Source organism: Amblyraja radiata, chromosome 8 (assembly GCF_010909765.2).
Source record: "Amblyraja radiata isolate CabotCenter1 chromosome 8, sAmbRad1.1.pri, whole genome shotgun sequence".
Classification (NCBI taxonomy): Eukaryota; Metazoa; Chordata; class Chondrichthyes; order Rajiformes; family Rajidae; genus Amblyraja; species Amblyraja radiata.
This window is the reverse complement of record NC_045963.1, coordinates 17,202,546-17,208,559: the sequence shown is the minus strand read 5'-3', so window position 1 is coordinate 17,208,559 and position 6,014 is coordinate 17,202,546.

Sequence of the window (6,014 nt, the reverse complement as noted above, 5' to 3'; positions counted from 1 at the left end):
GAATAGGTGATATTTCGGGTCGAGACCCTTCTTCAGACCAAAGATCCTATAGGATCTTTGCTTCAGACTGCACGTGTTCGCGATGAAATCGGCACCCTAAGCATCGATCCAATGAAATACTTTTGAAGTATAGTGGCAAAGATCCTACAGGCTCTTTGATTGCAACACTAACAAATATATCAGATAATTTGCGCACATTGAAAAGACAATATTGTATATCCGATGGTACATTACTCCACTAGTAACACCCCTTCCCTTTGCCGCTTTCATATCCTCCCCATCAGCTCTTTGTTGGATAAATTCAACTATATTTACTTACCGTTTCCAATCCCCCGCTTCTATCTCGCAGCCACCCCCTTCCCTCTCTCTCAGTGCACTCTCCCATAAGGTCACTTCCCATCTCGTACATTCTTAACCAATCACAACCACCTCCAAGTCTTTGACTTCTGCCCATAAGAAAACTTTCTCACAACTCAATTCGAAGACACGTTCGATCTTCCAAAAATCAACCCACAAATGCTGTTCTATCATGCCCTCAACTTTTTGTTTCACCCACGTGAAATATCTAAATTCTCAAATCATGGTCCATTCTTCTTAAAGTGACTTCTATTTCCCTTTCCTCGAATTCAAGTGATGCACATTTTCACCCTCTCACCCTTATTTAACCCATCCTTACTGTTGCAACCAAAGTGTGTTACACTGGAAGTAATATGGGGGGTTGCACGTAAGGTTGTCGGGTCAAAGGGCGTGACGCACGGAGTAGCTCAATCCGTCTGGAGGACATGGTAGCTTCCGGCATACGCTGAACACACGAAACGCGTGCTTTCTTACCTGTTAAAAAACGCCGAAATGGTCAATTTTTGCACTGTATATAATTGTGGAAGATGTCTGAGCGCTCTGAACCAAATGCTCTGGCATCTTTGCTCTGAACCCGAGCACCAAAGTGTAAGCGGCCGAAGGAACGCATCCCTCGGGACAGCCCCCACTCTCCCCCTGGGGTCAGCACTGTCCGGCCATGGCCGCCCTCCGCCCCGTCTCCCCCTGTGGGCCGCACAGTCATGGGCTGTGGGTCGGCAGCGCCCACACACGGGGCCGGGTGGAGCGGGGCTGCGGCTCCGGGCAGCGGACACCCGGGGACGAAAACTCGGCAACGTCCCCGTCAGCTGCAGCAGAGTTGGGGGCAGTCTGGTCCCTCCGCCCACCCACAGTCACTGACTGCACTGCAGCGGCACCCATACCCCCTGCCCGACCACCCATCCACCCCCCACTCCCCCCCACCCTCCCTCAACCACCCCGCACACCCCTGACCACCACCCACTCCCCCCCCGACCACACACCACCCCAACCCCCCACCTCAACCGCCCCCCACTCTCCCCAACCACCCCCACCCCCCCGACCACCACCCACTCCCCCCCGACCACGCCCCACCCCCCCCACCTTAACCAGCCCCCATCTCCCCCCCCCCCCCCCCCTCGACCACCCGGCAACGTCCCCATCAGCTGCAGCAGAGTTGGGGATGGTCTGGTCCCTCCGCCCACCCAGAGTCACTGACCGCGCTGCACTGACACCCTGACCTCCTCCCCACCCTCGACCTCCTCCCCCCCCCCCACTCCCGACCTCTTCCTCCTCGCCCCCGACCTCCTCCCCCCCCACCTACGACCTCGCCCCTCCACCTCTTCCTCCTATCCCCCCGACCTCCTACCCCCCCCCCACCCCGACCTCCTCCCCCCCCAACCCGACCTCCTCCCCCCCCCCACTCCCGACCTCTTCCTCCTCCCCCCCCCACCCCGACCTTCTCCCCCCGCCCCAACGTCCTCCCCCCCCCCACGGGGATAGATGGCCCGGGGTCCACGAGTGTGGAACCAGTCAGCATGGAGTCCGGATGCTGGGACAGAAGAAGGGCTCGCTGTGCTGGCAGCCATTGAAAATGCTTACTGCAGTTCACTGCTTGTACTCCAGTTGGCGTTGCGTGGAAACAGTACGGGTCACGGGTTATGACCTCGACTGCCGTGAAACCTCTGGTTGATGACCAGCCTCAGTTTTTTTTCCTATAACAATGATTTAGTTTAGTTTCGGCCTGTTTCTCTAGACTAAACTAAACCCTCTGGGTGAAATGACATTTTCTTCGATCTCCACTAATCTTGCTATGAATTACATCCAATTGATGCATGCTGTGTTTTAACCCATATGCTAAATTAAATGAGCTGTTTCTGCCCACTCCATCCAGGTCCCTTCATTGATCATCTTTATCTTCACTATTCCAAAGCAACTAAGCCCAACTCAACCAATCATTCCTCATAATTAATTTAATCGACACTTTGCAACAACTTCAGAATTCTCCTCTCCAGTCTCTCTGAAGCAGTCACTCCTTATCTACATATGGCGATCAGAACTGTATGCAGTGTTCAAGCTGGGGCCTAGTAAACAATTATGTTAATTTTATTCCATCAAATAGTGTTTTCTAGTTCATCCTTACTAAACTACTTTTCAGCACAGTAAAATTACAAATGCCACAATTTGGAACCGTTACTCTTTTTCGTCTCTGTTCTTCATAGAATATACAACATTGAGCAGTACAGGACTGGTCCTTTGGCCCACAATGTCTGGCAGAACACGATACCAATCTTGTATGCCTACATGTGATCTCTAACCCTCCATTTCCTGCACATCCATATGCCTATCTGAAAGCCCCTTAAATACCACCATCTGCTTCCTTCATCACCCTTGGCAGCACGTTTCAGGCAACCTTCACTCTGTGTAAAATGTTGCCCCATGCATCTCCTTTAAAGTTTCCTCTTCTGACAAAGCTGTGGCTTCCATTCTTTGACATTTTCATCGTGGGATAAATATTCTGACAGTCAACTATTTATTCTGCTCATAAATTGATAAACTTCTGCCAGGTCTCCACTCAACCTCTGGTGCTCCAGACAGAGAACACAATCCAAGTTTGTCCTACCTCTCCTTATATGTAATATTCTCAAATCAGGACAACATTCTGGTAAACCTCTTCTGCACCCTCTATAAAGCCTCCATAATCTTCTTGTAATGAGAACTGCGCACAATACTCCAAATGCGGCCCAGCCGAAGTCCTATAAAGCTGTAACATGTCTTCCTGACTCTTATAAGGAATCTCCCAATTGTTGAAGGGAAGCATAACATACGCCTTCTTTACCACTCCTGTTCTAGAGTTATGTTAAATCTAACTGAGTTATGATCAACCAGCACAAAATGTTTTCCCTCTGATACTCCGCCCATCTAAAATTAAAACCAGGATCGCACCCCCCATGCAGATTAGATTTTCAGTGTCCTCAATACCTTTTCCATTGACTGTACCCCAACTAACACTGGACTATTGAAATCTCTCATTGTCATTACCTTAATAATTTTACACTTTTCAGAAATTTGTATGTTCATTTGCTCTTCAATTTCCTTTGGATGATTTGGAAGGCTACACTACACCACCAACGCTGTGATTGCACCATTATTGCCCTTTAGTTCAACTCGGGTTTATTTGATTATTCTTCCAACATTAATATCCCTTCTTAAAATTGCGATTGTTTCTCAAACTCAATATCGTAATCTTTTCTTTAATTGTCTCTATCTTGTATAAACTTTAAGGTGCCATTCCTGCCCCTCTTTAAGCAGTTTCCATAATATTTATATAATGTATTACCATGAGTGTCAATGTCTACAGTTCACTTGCTTTATTTACTTCTGGTATTTAGCTTTTTAATCTTCCAGCATGGTCTCCTGTTTCCCATTTTAATTTGCCTTGCCTACTAAATTATTGTTCAGTATTTCACTCTTCTGGTAAACCAGTTTAAAATCTCACCCACCAGCAAATTTAGCTGCAATGAGGTTGGTTCTGGCCTTGTTGAGGTGCCACCCATCTGGCCTGCATAGGTCCCACCTTCATAACATTTCTCCAGCTACTTTTTTACCTGTACGTTCCTTTTGTTTCTGTACTTATTGGTACCCAGTTTTCTCCATTGGGAGTAATCCAGAGATTATTACTTTTGAGGTACTGCTTTCTTACCTTTCCCTCACTCTGTAAATGTTGCTTGCAAGGACCTCAATGCTGGACCTCATTGCATTTTCTACCTAAGTCATGATTTCTATGTAAACAATGACCTCTGGTGGTTTCTCCCTGGGGCAGAATTTAACTGCTCAGTTACATCATTAACCTTGGTTCCACATACCATCTGCAACCACACCAAAGACTGCCTGCTCCTCAAATGAAAAAAAAATTCTTATAATTGTTGCTTTATTGAACTTTCTACACACACCTGACCTCATGTTTGCTGCGGTCTTATGTACAGCTGCACTCCTCACGAGATCCTTTCTCTTAACCAGAACTGAATATCGGTTAGCAGGACAAACACCCCTGGAGGATTCCCTAACCAGTAGCCTCATCTTTTTTGACTGTGTGGCAGTCACCCATTCCTTCTCTATTTTTGTGTAGGAAGGAACTGCAGAATGCTGGTTTTGAACCAAAGAGAGACCCAAAGAGAGACACAACAGCATCTCTGGAGAAAAGGAATTGGTGACATTTCAGGTAGTCTGAAGAAGGGTCTCGATTCGAAATGTTACCTATTCCTTTTCTCCAGAGATGCTGTCTGACCCACTGAGTTACTCCAGTTTTTTGTTTCTTTATTCTCTTTAGTTGCAAGTAGACTACCTCCTGAAACATGCTATCCACAAGGTGCTCAGCCTCATGGATGCACCACAGTGATGTCAACAGGTGCTTAATTCCATAACCTGGATTGCAAGCTCGTTCCAGCTTACAACATTTCCTGTTCTGTGATGATCCTGTGCCAAGCAAGTGTCCTAGTATTTCCAAGAGGCATAGGGTGTACAATGTGCAGATTTGAGGTCACCTTGCTTAACAGATAAAACCCCAAAAAACTTAAATTACTATTACTATTATGTTACCAGTTACTTTACTTACTCTAATGAAACATTTTATTAAATTCCCAACTCTATAATTAGGATAATAACATGTTGAAACTCACTTAGCCTCTGTTTCTCTCATTGAACTCACAAACTTGAGATAGACACAAAAAGCTGAAGTAACTCAGCGGGACAGGCAGCATCTGTGGAGAGCAGGAATGGGTGACGTTTCAGGTCGAGACCCTAACCTGCCTGTTTTGCTGCAAACATCTGGCTGAATATGAGAACATCCTGATCTCTATATGAACAACACAGCATGGTTCACATGAACTTTATAATTCTGACTTGTAGAAGTTTATACTGTGTTGCAATTATTTTTGGAATTGCAAGAAATAACTGAAATGTAGAATTTTAAATTCCATCTGCTACATTATTTAAATTATAGTGGTGTTGTGTGATTATAGATACACCAGATGCCAAAGCATGCTTAATTAATGTAAAATCTAGATTTCATTTAACAGTTAGAATTTAATAGTTATTAATAACATAATTTTGCAATACTAAACTGAAGTAGTTTAATCAAAATCTGAAAAACACTTGAAACTGTTCATAATTATTTATGGCACATTAAAGGAAATGTGTTGCATTCATAGGAAATGACTTTTCGGATTGCCTAAAGTAGAGACATACCATTATGTTGCAGGGCATGAGTCAAAGAAACTGTGGTGAAATGTACTGTCAGTAATGCAGCATGTCACACCAATCTGCAAAATGTACCAAATACACCATGTACTGATAGTGCACGATTTGTCAACTGGTGAATGTTTGCATTTCTCCTAATTACTTTAAATAGTAATTAAGAATAAAGCATTAACTCAAATTAGAATGTGTCACCAGTGTTCAGGTAAAACATTTCTGATCCATTACGTATTTCTGTCTATCTTAAATGTGATACTTTTCTAGTATTTCCAAGTCCATGGCAAACTTTAAAGGTAAAATATACATTTTATTTAAGGGATAACATAATGTTATTAATTTAAGATAATAATTATTAGGTTGTAAATCATAGTCAGAGCATTCATTCATTAGTGGATATCTGAAACATTTTGTTAAACTTTGTAATA